The 21,486-nt window shown below is 39.7% G+C and overlaps 1 pseudogene across 1 annotated transcript in view; it reads right to left on the reverse strand.

Moving 5' to 3' along the window:
* LOC308609636 (putative helicase senataxin) overlaps positions 1-21,486 on the reverse strand; it is a 60,626-nt pseudogene that overhangs the window by 16,365 nt on the left and 22,775 nt on the right. Inside the window, exons 8-16 of the transcript in view lie at positions 20,200-20,299; positions 13,297-13,470; positions 10,741-10,973; positions 9,513-9,680; positions 8,688-8,838; positions 3,427-3,528; positions 3,122-3,237; positions 1,853-1,924; positions 5-154 (exon numbers count right to left, since the gene is read on the reverse strand). The product of the transcript in view is annotated as a putative helicase senataxin (transcript). The remainder of the gene's footprint in view (positions 1-4; positions 155-1,852; positions 1,925-3,121; positions 3,238-3,426; positions 3,529-8,687; positions 8,839-9,512; positions 9,681-10,740; positions 10,974-13,296; positions 13,471-20,199; positions 20,300-21,486) is intronic.

Consider the following 21,486-nt stretch of genomic DNA (forward strand, 5'->3'; position numbering starts at 1 on the left):
TGACCTCATCAACAATGACACAACTAAAGGGGACACCCCCTTGCCCACGGAAAGCAGCCTCGAGCAGCAAACCACCACTCGTGCTCAGTGTGCAGCAGATGATGTGGGACTCTAAGATGATGATGTTCTGTGTCTTTTGTGGGCATCCTTGAACCTAAGAGAATAAAAGTTCATCAACATTCAGTTGTATATAAATTCTTAACTACACTTATTATGTGGCAGAATAATGTCTAGTAAATGTTAGGTAGGAACCTCAAGCCTAGAAAAGAGAAGAAACATTCAAGATAATCAGAAGCCACCAGAAAGAACACTTTGCAGTGGAGTCTAATCTCAGAACATGAGTTAATAATAAGCCCATTAAGAAAAATTTATTCAGGTTTAATTTGGTCGAAGTGGATTACAATTCTTACAGCCTGACGTATGAGGGAAGGTATCAGAATAAGCAAAGATTAAGTAATTCTACTGAGTTGTGAAGCAATTATCTGAGTAAAACCAGGATCAGAACTAAGCCTGAACATACACTTTGCTGTTAGTTTTTAAGTATGTAATATTGTTCTTTTATAAGGGATAGTACCAACAAAAACGCCTGTGAAACTGACAAGCATTCTAGCTCCACAGTGGAATCCAACAACCTTGGTCCAGACTATAATGGAATAAACTGTGATGGAGACTAACTGTATGAATGACACCTCACAATGCATATCATTCAGTGTTCAAATTAATAAACTAGTACTCTCATCATAGATTCAGGTAGCCTATCTCCCCTCCTGAAAAAGCTGTCGTGAATCATCCCTGAACATGTGATAGATTCAACCATGGATGCCAAGGCATGTATGTGAAGAGAGGGTGGCAACTGTGGCCTTCTGGTGCTCACATGTTAACTGTCACATACCTCTCCTCTCAGCTATCTAATGAGTAAAACTGCCAAGGACAGTTAATTTAATGGCCCACAGAACAATGTGATCAGCGGCAAAAACCATAATACTGGTAAACATGGACTTCATCCTTAAATGTGGGAAGATTAATTTTGGGCTCAGCTTAAAGTTTTAATAAAAAGCTTTCCACATAACTTTTGATTTAAATAAACAAACTGCTAGTGGAAATACACATTAAGTTCAATTATATTTATTTAGCCACACAGAGAAGGTCAATAATACATTCAAGAGGAAAACTTCAGCTCAAAAATACAAATACCATTACCGGTTGAGTATTACCCTCTCTTTCCCTGACCGCCAATTCATTTCATTAAGGGCTGCATGCTGGTGATGGGGTACACACCTGGCTCATTCTAGCTTTGACCAATATAAATGTTAGTTGATATTTTTATATCCAAAGAAAACTGGGAAAAGTTATACATGTTATAGAAGGATTTTTTGTGATCAGAAACAAGTAAAAGGAGTGTATGCTTTCAGAAAAAAACTGAGAAAAAAGGTGCTTATATTTCTTGGGCCACATCCCAGCCACTGTCACTCTACCTGAATTCAGATGTGTATTTTTTTTTCCCTGTATCTTCAAATAGTTACTTATTTATTTATTTATTTGGCTACGCTGGGTCTTAGTTGTGGCATGTGGGATCTTCCCTGCAGCGTGTGGGATCTTTTAGTTGCAGCATGAGGGATCTTTTAGTTGTAGCATGCGGGCTCTTAGTTGCAGCACATGGGATCTAGTTCCCTGACCAGGAATCACACCCACACCCCCTGCAATGGAAGCAGAGTCCTAACCACTGGACAGCCAGGGAATTCCCCCAAATTTTTAAATGTAATTGAGAAAAGACCACAGGTTGTCTGAACTATTTCATAATTTTAAAAAAGGAAAAGTAATACCAGTAAAGTGCTACCGGTGAACTACTTACCTCTTTAATTTTAGAAGAAAGCTCCTGCCTTTCTTGTGAAACTTTGGCCATTTTTTCATCTAATTCTTGCCTCTGGAAAAAATCAGAATGCCATCATTAAAATTAAATTAAGCATTTTAAAATGCTTTCCAATGGACTGCCTCACATTTCAAAAGGGTGAGCCAGTACTTTACCAATGAAAAACTGATTCACCCAGTGTGTTTTCTCTATATCAGTCTTTCTGTATTGCTGTGTGTCAGAGTTTAGCTAAGCTACTCCATGGTACTGATGCCCTGGCATCCATTTTGTTTGGCCAAGCAGCCTGCAGAGACCCCAACTAACACTAGGCCCCTTCACACACATGCACGCCCTAGATGGCAGCCCGTGGAGTCACCGGCCCACCAGCCAACATAAGCTCTTGTGATCAACAGTCTCCTCTGCCATCCAGTGCATTCCCCTTATATGCCCTTTAGATAAGAGACCCTCTAAGCTACTTAGCAAAACCCTGCTCTTTCAGTTAAAATTGGCCAATCTAGCCCTAGCCTGGGAACCCCAAAGTACTCCACGCATGGACTCTGATAATGACATGTGCGCCAGGGCCTGCCTCTCTCTGTCTGCACTCTCCCTTGACCTGCCTGTCATGCCCCACGAGACATGCCTTATACCTTCCTCAAGACCTGTGAAAATAAACTTCTCTATTTCGCTTTCTCTTGTGGTCTGTTTTTAAACATCAGCTCATTGTCCAGCAACCCGACAACCAGCACCCCATGCTTCAATCAGTAGGTGCTAATTTGATAAATTCTTTTATTTTTTGTGGCCCCCCTGTGCAGCATGAGGGATGCTCATGAGGAACTAGGGTTCCCTGAGCAGGGATCGAACCTGAGCTCCCTTCAGTGTAAGTGCAGATTCTTAACCACTGGACCACCAGGGAAGTCCAATAAATTCTTAATAGTGTGTATGATTCAGTTCTGTTCAGAGTACTGCAGGTACGCTTTCTGCTTAAGCAGGCCAACCCTTGGGGCATCACTTACGTGTTATCTACTCTGCCTTCATGCTATTAACAGTGGCGTTCAGTGGCTAAAACACACTGCACGTGGCCTGCAAAGTCTAAAATATTTACTATCTTGTTCTTTTAAAAAAAGTTTAACCCCTAATGTAAGGCATACCATCTCTGTGTACATTTTTGTACACAAATTATGCTATTCCACAATGAAAGAATGGCATCAAATACTCACCAACTAGTTTATCTATGAGCTTTTAAAAAACACTGATCAAGACATGTTTAGATACCTGTAGTTCCCTTCCACCTCGGCATAAAGCACGCTGGCGAGAAAGTTCATCTAGTTGATGATCTAGAAATTCCTTTCTTCTGTGAATCTCATGAATATGAGAAGGTAAGTCTTTTTCTTTAAAAAAAAGATAAAAAGCTGTTGATTCTAACAAATACACACATATGCATACAAATGAGAAGAAAAACTAGCTTTCAAAACTAGACTACTTCTAGGGTCTCCAAATTACCTTTAATGCCCATGCCATTTTCTACCATACAAAAAGAAACAGAAATCAATTTATATATACCTTTATTCAGTACTTACTCATTCTGTGGTTAACTTGGCTCTCCAAACTGAATTTTAGGACCTCAGTATTAATACACTTTTCTGGACCTAGACGTACTAAATTTATATCTCCACAGTTTCCTGTTGATAGAAGTCACACTTAGAGGTTAATAAGAATGCTGTCAATTTCTGTACATAATAATTATTTCTAAGCAAATATATTAACAATCAGAGAAAGGAACTAACATGAACTATTAATCAACCAAATACCTGGAACTGCGCTAGAGGTTCCACACACATTCTTTTAGATTTGCTTCATAAGAATCCTATAAGGCAAGGATTTATTTCCACCTAATAAAAGCTACTGAGGTTGCACAAGCAGTACACTGCAGAGTTGAGATTCTATTACACTAATGCTTCTCAAACTATGTTCTATACATCACTCCATGGTAAAATGTATTTGGGAAATGGCGAGTGAAAATAAAACAAATTTCTTGACCATAGGATATTTCGAAGATGAAGACTTTTCTCTATTAATGCAGGTCTGAATTCCCCAAACAGAATCTTACAGGACCATCAAATGCTTTTCTGCAGAATACTGAGAACCACGGTTTTGAAACACTGTTCCACATCACAATGCCACTCCAGGATCTAAGGGACACAAGATGCTGGAAATTCTGGAATATGGTAATTCCAAAAACTGTCAGCATCATTTAACTGGTTTATTAACCACATTTTAATTTTAGGTTAGCACATTTCAGATATTATTTAATCTAAAAGTCTCCCACTGCTTCACTGAACTACTAAACTATAGCAATCATGCAGCGTTTATTAGCACTTATCCCAATCTGACACATCACATACTTGTTTGCTATCTCCTTCCACTGAATCCAAGTCCCATAAGAACCAGGTTTTGTTTTGGTCACAGCCTAGAACCGCAGCTGGCATGTAAGTACAATAAACATACACTGAATGAATAAATGAACTCATTATACAGCTGTTTACACATATTTTTGTTCCTAGTTCAGCTCATTCTTCTAAAAGTTGAAGCCATCTTCTCTGACCAACATTTACTTGAAGGTGTCAAAATTGCTAACTTGTGTTTCTACCAGAAAGGTGGATGAGATTTATAGCCACTATAAGCATCTAAAAATGCTCCAGAAATTAAAACAGACATCCTTTAAATTGCAGGGTGAGCTCAGAAGGATGTAAGAGAAATTCCTAGGGGCCAAAAACAAAGAGAAAGGTGAAAAACAGAGGTGAAAGCCCCTGAGCTGCTGTGGCTTCCCTGGAGGGAACAGGGTGAGGGCTGGTCACTCTCTAGATACTTAGGTGTTTGTTTTTTCATTTACATACAATCAAATGCAGAGATTTAAAAATCCTTAGTTCTACAGAGTTTGACAAATATCTACATCAGCAAAACTACCATTCCAATCAACATATAGAAATTTTATAATGGGGGCTTGGATTTTAACGTCCACTAGAAAGCAAGAGGGCATGGAAGAGGTGGAGGGATGAAAACGACATGAATCTATCTTGGCCTGGGCTTAGCTGGGAAAAAAAAACTCTCTTCTAGGACTTTCCAACTACAGGCCCATGCCACATGTGGACTTAGAGCCTAAACACATAATACAGAGAATGACAAAGGTGACCCAACCAAAATACAGTTGAGATTTAAAAAATGAGAATACAGTGAACAATGTTATACCAATATATTTGAAAACCTAAGGTGAAGTGGAGATTTTTCTTGAATAATATGAATTAGCAAAACTCACTCAAATGTAGAAAACTTGAATAAACCAACAATTAAAGACATTCAGCACACAGAAACTTACCCATCTGTCAAAAAACAGACAAAAAACAAACAAACAAGAAGCCCCCCAAAAAACAACACTAAAAACAAATTAACCTTCAAGTAATAGGTAATTCCCTGTCATATATGAAACATCCCAAATAAATGTCTGTATAAATTCTTTTTTTTTTTTTTTTTTTTGTGGTTCACGGGCCTCTTACTGCTCTGGCCTCTCCCATTGTGGAGCACAGGCTCCAGACGCACAGGCTCAGCGGCCATGGCTTATGGGCCCAGCCTCTCTGTGGCACGTGGGATCCTCCCGGACCAGGGCACGAACACATGTCCTCTGCATCGGCAGGCAGACTCTCAACCACTACGGCACCAGGGAAGCCCTGTATAACTTCATTTTTAAAGTCTGTATAACTTCAATACTAAAACCAAAGATATGACAAAGAAAAATTATAGGCTGCCGTCAGTTAAAAAAATCAATAGCAATCCAGCAATGTGGTAAAAAAATAATAGTACACAACCAAGCAGACCTTATTCTAGGAATCAAAGATATTTTCAAATTAGTAAAGCATTGTAGGGAATTCCCTGGCAGTCCAGTGGTTAGGACTTGGCACTTTCACTGCCATGGGCCTGGTTTCAAACCCTGGTCGGGGAACTCAGATCCCTTAAGCCTCAGGGTATGGAAAGAAAGAAGAAAAGAAAGAAAAGAAAAGGGGCTTCCCTGGTTGCGCAGTGGTTGAGAGTCTGCCTGCCGATCCAGGGGACAGAGGTTCGTGCCCCAGTCCGGGAAGATCCCATATGCCGTGGAGCGGCTAGGCCCGGGAGCCATGGCCACTGAGCCTGCGCGTCCAGACCCTGTGCTCCGCAACAGGAGAGGCCACTACAGTGAGAGGCCAGCGTACCACACAAAAAAAAAAAAGGAAAGGAAAGAAAAGAAAGAATGAAAGAAAGAAAGAAAAGAAAAGCAGAATTCCCTGGTTAGGACTCTGTGCTTGCACTGCCATATGGTGAGGGGGAGGGGTATATGAATGAAAAAAAAAATTGCATGCAGTAAAATTCAACACCCATTCATTAAAAAACTCTAATTAGGTGGGGACTTTTTTAACCTGATAAAAGCGTATATACCAAACCCCAGGAACAAACATCACACTTAATGGTGAGATGTCCAAGGTATTTCTGTAAAGGACACCCAGGACCACTGGACATAGTGAAAAGAAGCAAAAATGAAAGTACTGAATAAGAAGAAAAAAGCCGTCTTTACTGACAAGAGATGTCATTTTCTCTCTAACAAAAATATTAAAAATACAACCTAGACCCTACACTTGTGCCACCTTCGTCCCAGCCTTCTCGTGTTGTCAGCCCACAACTGAAAAAGGGCTTATTACCCTCCCTCAGGGAAAGGAAAGTGAAAACCACGCGGGAACTGTTCTCGGTTGTATAATTTGATACAACTACTTTGGAGCAGAACCGGGCACTATCTAGAATCAGCACAAATCCTTCAACACAGCATTCTCATTTCTAGGTATATATACACTAGACCAGTGTTTTTATAAACTCTTTTGACCGTGATCTATAGTATGAGGTACACTTCACATTGAAAGCCAGTACACTCATACCTCACCAATAAAACAGGTTTCACAAAACAATACTTTACCCCTCACTACCTACACTCTAATCTTTTCTGTTCTCTTCTGTTCTATCTTATCTTGTGTAAGTATGCTGGTTCTGATCTCCCTAAACTGATTTCACAATCCACTAACTGGTCACAAGCCACAGTGTGAAAGCACTGCCCTAGCAGCCTGTATGAATACTCAGGAGACGTGAGTAAGAACACAGTACTCCAGTGTACTCCCTTCAGCTGCGGTACAGTACAACACAATACAACTCAGTCACTGCAGTAAACGTTTTCATCCTGCACTGGGGAAACAGGCACAAGTACAGGAATTAAGTTTGAAATAACAAAAAAATAAAAGGGAAAGAACTTACATCTCTATCAATGGATAACGAATGAACTGTGCACTCATAGATGAGACACCCTACAGCAGTTAACATGAATGACCGTATCCATATACAGCGATACATAAAGTCATAGTTCTCACAAACATAATGGTGAGTAGAAAAGTTGCCGTTCACAATGCATTTTCAGTTTTAAAAGCAAATGACCTCTACATGTAGCTAATACATGTGCAATAAAAGGGGAAATATGTGTGATCCCTGCGAAGACAGACGACACATCCTGGCTGCTCCTGCAGCTGGTGTGGCCACGGGACTAAGTTCTGGCCAAAAGGAAATAAGCAGAGGTGCTACTGGCAGCACCTCAGAACTTTCCTTAAAGCACAGCTAGTATATCTGTCCCTTTTTCCTTGCACTTGCTAGATGGGACTACTGGTGCTGGAGCAGCTGTTTCTGACCATGAGGTGCACTAAGGAGTGGGGGGGTCCCACGTAGTGCAGCAACAAGGTAGAAAGACCCTAGGTCTCTGAAGACTCGGAAGTAGAGTCATCACGTCAGTATCATCCCTCAGCTGCCCATCTCTGGGCTTCTGAGTACGAAGGAAATAAACTTCTATCATAGTTAAGCCACTGTAGTTGGAGTGTCTATTATTTGAAGCCTAATTGAATCTTAACTGATTTAGGTCACTGCCAGGTAACATCAAGGAAAATAAAATTTGCTTAGGGAAGACGAGATACATGTGCTTAGAAGAGCAGCCCGACCCAGAGCCATAACCATGCCACTCAGGATGGCTGGTGTGAGAGGAGGTGTTAAGGTTAAGTGCACAGAAATGACTTTACACATTCGCTCAAGCATTCCGAATCCTCGGTGGCAATGCTCTTCAATCTGTCAACTGTACTGAAAAGACTTGTCCCTGTGGTATACTTTACATCTCAACTCCTCAGCTTCTCCGCCTATAAAATGTAGATAGGTTATTTATTGCATGGCTCAGAGGATTACTCTGAGTACTGACACATAGTGAGCACTCGGTAACCGTAAGTGATGACTGCTCTAGCTTTTGTGTCACTAAACATCTACTAAGTCCCAACTGAGTGCCAGGCACTGTTCCAGGCACGGGGGTTACTACAATGAACACATTTTTAAAAGCCCTTGCCTTGGTGGACCTCGTTATATTCTAGCTAGACTGAACCATCCACGGTTCTCTGGCTTCTGGTCCTTTTTATGTACAGTAAGTTCCACCAGAGTCCTCTCCCCACTTCACTTCCTCATTGCTCTTCCAAGTTTCATCTTAGATATCATTTCCTCTAAAAGTCTTCCCTAACCCCTACACAACTGAATCAAGGGCTGCTCTAAGGTGTTTCAAACGGCACAGGGCCTGGCACAGAATAAATGCTCCAAAATATTCAGTAAACAAAGCAGTAAGTACACATGGGCCACAGCCTCAAGTAGAAAAAATGACCAGAACTGGCTTGCTCTTTGTCATTCAAAGTTACCACACTAAACACTGAAAACAAAAACAAATGAAAAGCCCACATAAGTATCATACCTAAAGGATTCTTCTTGTCTTTACACTTCTCATTGAATTCAAGCATAATTTTTTTCGTAAGTTCATCAACAGCTGTATTGGAAGGTGCACACACAAGGACACGGTTTTGTTTGATTTTGGCATTGGAGTTCTCATCTGAATGCCCCCTCCTCTGGTTCGACAATTTGCAACAAATAAACAAACAAACAAAAAAACAAACAATACTGATAAGCTCTATTGTGCAGTGTTATAGTTCTTCTCTACTGTCACATATATTTGAAAGTTCCCCTAATAACTAGTTAAAAGTAAATAAAAGCACCTACATCTTACACTGATGTTAAAAAATTACTCTGGCTGGGAACTCCCTGGCCAACGAGTGGTTAGGACGCAGTCCTCTTACTGCCAAGGGCCCAGGTTTGATCCTTGGTCGGGGAACTAAGATCCCACATGCCGCATGGTGTGCCCGAAAAAATAAATTACTCTGGCATAAAATCTAACTTCTCTGAGCCTTACCTTACTATCCACTTATTTTATTCAATGTTCAATCCAAAATGTAACCCGGGAATACATTCAAGATTGTCTCCTGGGATTAGCCGTGACCTATAATAAAGCCCGAAGACCACTATTCTAGCCCTTAGAATTAGTTTCACACAAGATAACATTTTCTGTTCCTTTTATTTCTTATAACCTTCTCTACCTCTGCTACCGCTTTATCTGATATAGTTCCACACAGTATCAAAAAGATACACAGAAGTGAAGGGAAAAACACACTTTAGTACTTATTTACACGGTAAAGTAAAACAACATACTCAATTAAGGGCACAGATGCCCTCGTGCACACTCTACCTCTGTCAGTAGGCGGTACAGGAGGCCCACAATGGTTTTTGATTTTCCTGTCCCAGGTGGTCCATGAATCAGACAGATCTTGGCAACTGCTGGGGAGTGTTTCACCATGGCATATGCAGTTTCTATCGCTTTCTTTTGGTCTTCATTGAAATCTTTTAGGTAGGCAATCTATACAAAAGACACTAGTGAGAACGAGCGGTTCTTCCTGGGATGGCACAGGAGAGCGAGAGAGTGGAAGACATCTGTTTGAACTGCTGCTGACCTTTGTCAGACAGAAGCTTTGGTGGTGATCAGGCAAAACCCCAAAATGACCCTTAATCTAAGAACCACTTTCGCTACTGGAAAGACCTACTGATGAGTCTACAGGCCTCAGTCCACCTACAACCACAACAACTATATTTTTATTTGTGATTCTTATAAAGATGATCACAATAAACTGTTTTGTACTTTTCTTCTTTTTATTCCGTGGTTCTTCCCATTTTAGTCAATCCTCTCTTTAGACAGTAAAAACATTCCAAGACTTCCTTTGCTAACACAAGTGATACAGTCAAAACAACAGGGATTTGGGGTCAGATCTGAGTCTACACCTCAGTTTCACTCAAAAGCTAGGTCTCTATACTCCTAACCTCTCTGGGCTTCAGGCTTTGACAATCATTAAATCTGGGATTCCTTAGAGGGTGAGAACTGACTGAGAAAATGCATATGAAAGTCCTAACACAAGACAGGGGTTCAAATAACATTCCTTTCCTTCCGCCTGTCTCTGTGTTAATTTCCTGGAACTTACACCCAACTCTTACAACAATGAGAAATATGTGTTCACACAAAAATCACAACTTCGTCGTCACACTGACAACAGTACCAGTCAATGCTCCACTGATCATTCAAATGCAAAAGTCATTCCATTAAACCTCCTCTTACTCCTGTATTTAATTACCTAACAAACAGTTAAGTAGGATGTTCACCTCACATTTTAATGCTGCTCTGCAAGCATGTTTTCAATTCCCTTTTGGACTCTACCTTTTTTCCTGAGGTAAGCTGACTAACTTAACACAAAGAACTACTTTGCAATATTAAAGAAAACTAAGCACTAAAAACGTCACTGGGCACACATGGTGACTATGTCTTTGTTGTAGACAACAGGGAATGTGTGACAGATAAAAATAACATGCTTTAACATCTTGACATGAAATGTTCTGACTTTCCCTGTTATCAAATGACTGTCACTCACAATTCTCTCAGATGCTGTAGTTAGTAAATCTTTTGTACAGAAGTCCATGGGGTTTGGATTCAGAACGGCTCTGGCCAGTTGGTTCCGACCACTCAGCAAAGACATGGCTTTCAACTTCCTCTGTGTAGTCACCAGAGAGCTGATTACAAGACATTTCACGAATTCATTTAAATTGACTGGTAAATTATGTTGAGTCTGGATGGAAAGGGAACACTCAGATTTCCCATTACGCACTATTATCAAGAAGGAGAAAAAGCAATTTCAGTTAGCAGTGAATAACAGTGTCCAGTTAAAAAGGTTATTCAGAACAAGCTGTTTTGTAACTTTTTTTTTTTTTTTTGTGGTATGCAGCCCTCTCTCAATGTTGTGGTCTCTCCCATTGCAGAGCACAGGCTCCGGACACGCAGGCTCAGCGGCCATGGCTCACGGGCCTAGCCGCTCTGTGGCACGTGGGGTCTTCTCAGACTGGGGCACGAACCCATGTCCCCTGCATCGGCAGGCGGACTCTCAACCGCTGCGCCACCAGGGAAGCCCTGTAACATGTTTTTTATACATCATTTAAATAATTTTCTCAGTAAGTATCTACTGACTGCCTCCTAAGAACCAGGCAACATTCCTGTCCTCTGGAGGCTTATTTTTTAGAAGAAGGGGGCAGATAAGCAAATAAACATGTCAGGTGATGGTAAGTGCTAGGAAGAAAGCCGAGAAGGGGGATGAGGAAGTGATGAGGGTTGTGAGGGAGTGTTGTTGTAGACAGGAGAGTCAGGGGAGGTTTTCCTGATATGATATTTGAGCAGAGCCATGGCATTAAGTGAGTGAGCCATGCCCGTAACTGGGGAAAGTGGGTTACAGGCAGAGAATCAGCAACTGCAAAGACAATGGGGCAGCGAGGTGCCTGGATTATTTTCACAACAGGGAGAAGGCCAGAATGGCTAGAAGGAAAAGCAGGGAGAAGCGAGATAGAAGACCAAGACGGTAAATGCAGCTACACTTCAGAGGGCTCTGCAGTTAACCACTCTGAACATGACTCTGAGTCAGGTCAAGAGCACAGGACAGCTCCACGCAGGTAAGTGACACACGCTAAGTCACACATTAAAAGAATCACTTATCGCGAATGAAGAATAAACTGCAATGGAAAAAGCACAAGAAGACAACTTAAGAGGCTAAAATCTAGGTAAAAGTGAATGGTCACGTGGGCCAGGAGGCAGCAGGAGAGGTGGCACTTGGATGTAGGATATATGGCCAAGGAAGATCCGACAGGACTTCCTGATGCATTAGATGGAGCGTGCGAGGGAAAGCAGGACTCAAGGATGACTCTGAGGTTTTGGGCTGAGCAACTGGAAGAATGGGATGGAGGTCCCACATGCTGAGTTGGGAAAAAACGGAGCAACAGCAGATGTCAGGCAGTAAATCAAGTGCTTCCTTTTGGAGTAGGTTTGAAATGTCTAATAATCTCCAAATGGAGACGTCAGGTAGTTGGATGCATGAGGAGTTCCGGGAAGGAGACAGAAACAATTACTAAATCTTAGCAACAGAACTATGGCAAATGTAACCACTTGTAAGAGTTGAAAGCACAGATGAAGCTAGATATCCCTGGTGCTCAATGCATCTTGCACAAAGAACTGAGCTCTGACCACACAATAGTGGACATGGCACACCAGTTATGATGCGGCACGATGTTAAACTCTACGAGCTTTGTTGCTATTTTTAAGATATGATACAAAAAGGGGAAGGAATAATGATCACATATTATATTCCCGTAACAGAGACTAAGAGAGCAGCAATGTCAAAAAGGCAGCTTGGCATATATCAAGCATGTGGACTTCGTAGTCAAACAAAATTAGGTTTCAATTCTGGACCGAGTGTTTAATAGTAAAGATGCCTTTGGATACGTTACTTAACATCCCTGAACTCTGATTTCCCAATGAGCAGGGAACAAACCATTCTGCTTTGCAGGGCTCTGGGAAAAGATGATAAATGTGTACAGGAAGGACAGGGCACACTGGCTGGCACACAGTCAGTAGTCCTTAAATTCAAGCTAACATTATTTTTGTTATGCTACCTTAGGGAGAGAAGTCCCTACCCCACAATGGATGGGAGTGATGAAACAGTAAACCCCTCCAGTTGCCTTACAATTAGTTCTGTGTTTGGTCTGCTCATCAATAATTAGCCCCCAAACCAAGGCTGGAATGTGATTTAACAAACAGATGGTTTGCAAACTGTCTGTTTTATAACAAACACACTGACAGATGAAGGCATTTACTAGAAGGAGAAGACATTACAAAAGAAAGCTTTAAAATCCTAAGTCTAAAGCAATACGTGCTGGGCCTTTTCCAGCTGAGTCTAGAAAAACTAAAAGAGGACTCTGAATGGTAAGTAATCAACCTAGCAAATACAGTCTGGTAAACATAGAGCAAACATACATCTGGTAAATGGACAGCAAATAGAGGGCTGGTAAATGTATAGCAAATACATGGCTAGTAAAGCCTAATTTAGAGGGAGATGAAAAGATGAGCTGCTGACAGATTTCTCTTCCATGTCTCATTAGGTACTTACTGACTGAAGTGCGGCAGAACGTATGAACATAGCCACAGTAATGTTCACGGGGAACTTGCAGGCGATGTCTCTCTATATCCTTCTTCTCTCCATTTAGTCTTTCAGGAACCAAAAACACCAAATCATTTTCCTTTGGATGAAGCTGTTTAGCTAGTTCACATTCCTCAAGATAAACTATAACACAAGAAGAAGCCAGCATTTATTCTAACAGAATTATTTTACATGAGATTAAAGGATATTAAACGCTTGTACTAAGTTCAAGCAAGTATACAGCACTAGCGGACTTTGTACATACTTCAAAATGATAGTCTAAGCTAGTCAGCATTGACAAATATTGATCACACAGCATTATAAAAGTCTTCTTAAAACCTGCTACAAAGCCAAAATAGATGAAGTCATAATATTCGAAAGTAGCTAATACATTTCTTTTCCTTGAAGTTTACCTTAGTTTTTAATCAAGGAATTTTCACTTTTGTGCCCTGCTTTCAAAATCCCGAGAGAAAATCTGGAAACAGATCCATGTACACGTAAGAATTTTGAGCCTACTAGTGGCATTTCAAACAAGGGGGAAAGGACAGTAGTAAAATAAATGGGGCTGGGAAAACAGAGCAAGCTCTAAAATTAAAAAAAGTTCAGTACCAACTGCCAAATCCAGCAGCAACATACTGAACCAAAGCACTTAGTACTAGGATTAAGTAGACTGAACTACTAAGTCAAAAAAGAATTTTAAAAATGCATCATGTAAGAAATGTCTATTTGAAGGCATCAGAGAGCAAATACAACAATGAAGAATCACTCTGTTGAGATCCAGAACAAGGTGGAGATCCGTAAGGGTCAGCCCAGTATTTTCCCTAGAAACATCTGAACTCCTCAGGGAGTGGCAGCCAGGAATTTGAGCAGTACCTGGGATAGCCTTGTACAAAAAAAGAGACAAAAACTGGAGTCCAGGGCCTGCATAGATAAAGTAGGCATCCTGGTAGCCCTCAAGCTTCAGGTAGGGACCATGAAGGACTACACCCAACAATGAAGGCAGCTTCAATTCACCCGAGTACTTCAGGAAAGCTCAATCCTTTAAGCCGGATTAAGATGATCCCACATTGCTAGTACTCCCAGAATCCTGGCAGAAGCAAAGAAAAATCCTCTCTGGAAGAGGACATCCTATCATCCTAGGCCCCTGATTATTTTTTAAATAGCTTTCCAAAGACAATGACCAACATATTAGAAATAAGCAAAGCACCAGGAGAGAATACATGAACTACTAGAATCAACAAACAAACAAAAAAGGGCTGCACAAGGCACTACACAGAGTACAGTCCTTGAATTGGTTCTAGGACTCCCGCAGGCACCAAAATCCTCAGATGCTCACGTCCCTTATGTAAAACGGCATAGTATTTGCATATAACCCACGCACATCCTCCAGTACACTTTAAATCATCTCTAGATTACTTATAATACCTAATACAATGCAAACGCTATGGACATAGTTGTAAATCCAACATAAGTGGTATGTAAATAGGTGCTGGTGCAGAGCAAACATGTTTTTCTGGAATTTTTTTCCCTGAATATTTTCAATCCACGCTTGAATCCGATGACGCAAATCCCGCAAATACAGAGGACCAACTGTATGTATAACACAGTTTAAAATATAGAGTTAAAATACGTAACAATAATAATATACAAAGTGGAACAGATAAACAGGGTTAAAGTTTTTTAAGATTTTGCCTTATCTATGGAGACACTTAAAGTATCGATGAAATCTGTAAACTTTGAATCATGTACGCTCTAAGTGTTCACCTAAACTACTAAATGGCAAAAGAGGTACAAGTTGACGTATAATTTCCAAACTAAAAGAAAAGAAAAAATGAATGGTTCAAAGGTCTCACATATATGTAAAGAGTACACTCTAGTTCTATCAGTTTTTTCTTTATATATTTTATTAGTTTTTCAAAATGGTCCTATCTTCTGTTCACTGAACTTGCTATCATTGTGAAATACTCGCTTTTAATCTCAAATAATGCTCTTCTGCCGTAAAGTCTATTTAGTCTGGTATTAACAGAGCAAAACAAGTTTCTTTTAGTTGGGTTTGCATGAGTAGCTTTCTCCAATCTTCCTCTTCTAACCTTTCTGTATCCTTATGTTTACATGTATTACTTGAAAACAGCATATAACATGCCAATACTGATCTTGAAATAACTTTTTCTACCCAAAGATACTACGGCTACTTAGAAAATTGAAAGCTCACATACAGGATAAAACATATAGATGGTATCGGTTATATCAGGTAGCAAGAAAGCTCTCAAAGACTAGCCTGTCTAAAGGGCTCAGGAGCCAACTTGAAGAAACCAATTACAAAGACTTGAAACAAGTGTATTTAAGTCCATGTGTTCATAACGAAAAAACATTTTTTTAAAGTTCACTGGTCTACCCAGCACTTGCAGAGAATTAAGTCATTATTTTGAAAACTGGTCAGGAGTCAAGTATCAATACTTATTCTACCCTTCTTTATACTCAGTATACTACTGAGTAATCAAATAAAATGGAGCACTTTTTCTTTACAGAACTACAATAGCAAATAAATGAAGAAATGATCAAATAAAAATATCACCATTTTGTATCCTTTAGTAAAATAATTAATCTAGGCATTAAGGATCAACGGTTATAAGTATTACAAAAAGAGAAATTAGAGATCAAGCACCTCCTGATAAAGGAACACACCAACCTCAGCTATGAACTAGTTTTGCCAAAATTATTAGGTCCAATGAAACTGATCAAGCCTCTAGATCCAACTATCAATTTACAAAAAGTACAAAGGACTGAAAAACATACTAAACACCACCAGGGGGATGCTATCAGCAAGACCCAGACACAGACCCTGTAATTCTACAGTGTCAACAACACAATTTCTTCAAAAAATAAATTACAAAGCGGGAGGGATCCATGAAGGAGACAATTGTAATTGAAGAAGACATATTAACAATGTCAGTGAGTGGACCTAACTTGGATCTTAATTCAAGCAGGCTGAAATAAATTGTTCTTTATGAGGAAACGGAAAAACTTGAACACTGTCTAGCTATCTAATATTAAGAAATCATGGTTCATACTTTAGCAACAAAATAATGAATTATCAGCAAAAATACTATGTATTTTTAGGTCCATCTCTATTAGAGATAGTCACTTAAATAATTATGACACCAAAAGAAAAAAAAATCTAACCAATGATGATCTGCAAAACCTCTCCCTAGAAAACTGTAAAACATTACTGAAAGTAAACCTAAATAACTGACAGTATGTATCGTATTCAAATCAGTATTAGAATGATGTCAATTCTTAACAAATGTCCACATCTTTTTTTTCTCTAAAACTTACATGGTAATGCAAAGGGACAAGAATAGCCAACGTACTCTTAAGGCCAAACAAGGTAAGCAGACTTGCTCATTAATGTTTATAATAAAGCTTAATTAAGTAAAATTAAGCAATGTGATATGGGCAGAAAGGTAGGCAAATGATCCAACAAAGAAGAAAGGAGTCCAGAAAAAGGCGAGTGCATTAAATGGACATTAGATTTGTAACAAATATGACACTGCAGACCATGGAGAAAGGATAATCTTTTCAATAAACACTACTGGGGTAATTACATCTCCATTAGGGAAAAAAAATGAAACATGGCCCCTACATCTTACTCGTGTACAAAATCCATTCCAGGTCGGCAAAACAGCGAAGCCTCTAGAAAAGGGATTGGCAAACTTTCTGTAAAGAGCCAGATTTTTCTTTGCAGGTTACACATGGTGTCTGTTGCATATTCATCATCATCTTTTCTTCAAAAGCTTAAAAAAATGTAAGAACCTTACACTTGGGCAGTATAAAAACAGGATACAGGGTAGATCTGCAAGCTGTGGTTTGCTGACACCTGTTCTAGATGTTAATATATTTATGACCTGCAGCAGGGAAAGGTCTCTTAAACCTTTGGCACAGACCATTAACCATAAAAAATACACAGATGCATTTGTTATGTTAAAAAATAAAGTCTAAACAAGAATAAAATAAGAATTTTAAAGACATCACTAAGAGAGACATAATGCAAGCCAAAGTGGGAGGATGGTTTATATCCAGATTGCATAAAGAACTTGCTACAAATCAGTAAGGAAAAGACAACTAACAGAAAATGAACAAGAGTCTTTAATAGGTGCTTCCCTAGAGAGGTTACTTGAGCATCTACTAAATATATGAGAAGGTGCTCAATCTCACTGATAGCCAGGATATTACAAAATAAAACCACAAATGGCCATCAATACACACACACTACAATGGCTAAAATGAACAGCACAATCAACACAAATGTGTTGGCAGAGACATGGAGCAACGTGACTTCCATACGCTGGTGGGGTGTGTCATTCTGCATGACTAGCTTGGCATTATCTACTCATGTTAAGCTCATGCATAATACCCTGAGACTCTGAGACCCACTTCAGGAGACAGACTCCACAAAAATGCCCTCGCATAACACGAAGAGACACATGAATGACCATAGTAGCATTATTCATAAAATGCTGTGTGTAGAAGAAGGCCTGAGGCTGCTATCATTAGAAAGGCCTGCTTACAAGGTTGGCCCCCTTGGAATCTGGGAACTTGGTTTTCCAGACAGCTCTCATCATTTGCTGATGACAATGGCTCACTGTACCTTACCTGTTTGCCAAATTTTTTCTCTACAGCTTATGTCAAACACCCACTTTACTTGTGAAAGTCATGAATGTGGGCTAGGCAGAGGGTGTTTTAGGCACTGGGTCTCTAAGCTTCCCTGGTAGATAATGTGTCACATGGGTTGTCGCAGCCCACTACTGGGAAAATTAAGTGTGTCCTGTGTGACTTCGCTGGGAAATGACTCTTGGAAACTTGCTCCTGGTTTCCTTTTTCCCTTTGCTGATTTTGCTTTGTATCCTTTTGCCATAGTAAGTCACAGCCATGAGCAGGAATATAATTCCTGTGAGTCCTCCTAGCGAATCACTGAACTTGGGCATGGACTGGGAGAGCCCTGACACACAGGCCTAAACTGCTGAAAAAATGTCCATTAACGGGAGTTCTCTGGCGATCCAGTGGTTAGGACTCGGCGCTTTCATTGCTGTGGCCCGGGTTCAATCCCTGGTCGGGGAACTAAGATCCCACAAGCTGCATGGCACTGACAAAAAAAAAACTTCTTTAAAATAATAATAATAAAAATGTCCATCAACAGTAAAATTGTGACACAGTCACATATTGAAATACCACCACAGCAATGAAAAAAATACCAAAGATGCACACAAAATTGATGAATTACGAAGACATGTTACGTGAAAGAAGTCAGACACAAGAGTAAATGCTATGTGATTCTATCATACCATCAAGATAAATGGATGATAAATCAGTGATTTAAATATTAGAAAGAAATATAAAACTACTACAAGAAAATATGGAAGTATTTATCTGATTTCTAAAACCAACTGAACAGTAAAGAAATAAATACGGTATTTTTGAACATGTGAAGATAAAAATTGTCTGCCTCAAAAAGTGCATGTGAAACTGAACAGCAAATAATGAAATTGAAAAAAATTAACAATGCATACAAGTAAGAAAATAACCTCCCTAAGAGAAAAAAAAAGGACAAAAGGCATGAACAGACAATTATCCGCCCCCCCCCCAAGAATATAAAAGACCAATAAAGATTTGAGGACAAAAACTACAACTTCAAATGAGATACATGTTCCATATAAAACTGGGGGATAAGTTTAAACTAGCAAATGAGAAGAGATACATTCTTACATTCTTATGTCAGAAGTGAAAATGGTATTCTTTTTGGTAGACAGAGGCAATATGAACCGAAAGTCTTAAAATGCACACACTGTTTGATCTAGCAAAGGGATTTATTCAGTGTAACAGTAAAAAATCATAAGTAATGTACATGTCTAACTAGAAATTACTGGTTAAACAGAACTATGGAATACACTTACAATGGAATAACTACAAACACTGAACATGCTATTATTATTTATCTCTGAAAAGACATTTATAATAGACTAAATGAAAATAAGTCAAATGTAAGCTTCACGAAGGTGGAATTTTATGTTTTCATCACAGCTACATACCTAGCATCTAGAATCATACACTATCAGGTAGTATAAAGTCAGTAAATATTTGCTGAATAAATACATGAAAAAAGTCACTTAGGTAAAATAACCCTACCCACCCACCCTTCACTCAGATGAATAGGAAGTCTAGCAGTAAGATATACAATACTATGTTCATAAGATGATCTCTGAATGATGGGAACTGTGAGTGATGTTTATTTTACTATTGGCTAATATTATCTGAATAATCTACAGTGAACATATAATACCTTCCCCCCCAAATATATGTACACGCTTTTTTTCTTAAGTGAATCTATGGAGTGGGATGGACTGCAAGGGGGAAGGAGACAGACGGAGAATTTATACTTTTTATTTTAAAGGGTTCTAAATGCTTGGTTTATTTATAACTAAGACATAACTGTGACACATGCTCCAGACAACTCATGAAGTGAGAGCAGAGACGGCAGAGAGATTTACTCAGAATCTGTACGCACGATCATGTCAACACCCCCTCCGCCCCCGCCAATCAAACTCCCTCACTCACCTTCTCTCTCCCTTGCCCAGCATCTAGGGACACTTTGGCCTGTGGTATTCTGCTAGCACAATGGTTAAAACCATGAATTTTATAACTGTCCCAGTAATTATCCTCATTAAGTAAAGACTTTAAACATACTCTTTGTAAGAGCTTACAAATTCACCTCAGGAAACCTATATCCCAGAAAATTCAAGCAATTATTATGTTCCCTCAAATAGCAATCTCCAATTATTATATGATAGAGCCCAAGTTACATAAAAAAGAACTTACCCACAAACTCCCAGTATTTTTTATAATCAGCAGGAAATTTTCGTAAATGCAACTGATGGAATTTCTCTTTGTTTGGAGAGCTGTTCCATTCCTGTGCCACCTACGCAAAGCAAAAAAAGCAACTTAAGAAAGCAAAAACATCTGAAAAGCCAATGTTAAACGGCAAAATTTTCCAAAGTAAGCAACCATAAAATCCAGAACCTAGAACTCCTGTGTGACACAAACATTAAAAATTAATTTGGGACTTCTGGTTTCCAGCTTGGCATGTAAGGAACTTAGAAGTCGCCACTCCATCCTAACAAGTAAAAAGAGACAAAAAGGTGGATACAGACAATCACAACTTGCCAGCGCAGAAAACTCTGAAGTAGAAACCTCCATGCCAGGAGGAAATCCTGAACTGGATGCGACAAACTGTTGGAGGCTCAGCATGACCTCTCTTAAAAACTCTAGGGGGACCCAGTCATAAAAGGGACTCCACACTTTGGTGAGTCTTATCTCTAGGAGCTCGAACAGGCCCTCACAGTGAACACTGGAGAAAATTCCCTGTGTGCTTCCAGCGGGGGTGGGGGGTTGGTGGGGACTGGGGTAAAGGAACCATTGTGTAATACACCAGAGCATTCTTGACCTTCTTAACAAGGCCTGATCTATGAGATGCTATTTTACCGGAGTCAAAGTTGCTGGGATTTTATCAGAGCTTAAACTACTTGAGGGAAGAAAACCAGCTCCAGCCCATTCTAACCATCCTGTCTCACCCAAGGAGGTGGGGGGAAACTAAGAAGCATGTGGTGTAAAGTTCTTAGTCCAGAGGCAAAGGCTCACTAAAAGAGTGACACCTTATCATAGGACTATGGAATGGTCTTCCTTCCCCCATACCTCATTTCTATATCACTAAAGGCCTATTTACTGCTGTTCCTTTTATTTAGTAGATTACGTCTGCCTTGCAACAAAAAATTACAAGGCATACTCAAAGGCAAAAAACACAGTTTGCACAGAATAAAGAAGCACTAAAACCTGTCAGATATGGCAGGAATACTGGAATTATCAGACCAGGAATTTTTTTTAAACTATAGTTAATATACTAAGAGTTTAATGAAAAAAGGAGGCCATGAAATAATAGATGGGTAATGTAATGAATGAGATGTAAAGTAGAAAGAATCAAATGGTAATGCCAGAGATCAAAAACACTGTAACAGAAATGAAGGATGCCTCTGATGGCCTCATTACTACACTGGACATTGCTGAGGAAACAATCTCTGAGCTTGAGGCTACAGCAATAGAAGCTACCAA

The sequence above is a fragment of the Mesoplodon bidens genome (genome assembly GCF_964165515.1).
Source record: "Mesoplodon bidens genome assembly, chromosome: Y".
NCBI lineage: Eukaryota > Metazoa > Chordata > Mammalia > Artiodactyla > Ziphiidae > Mesoplodon > Mesoplodon bidens.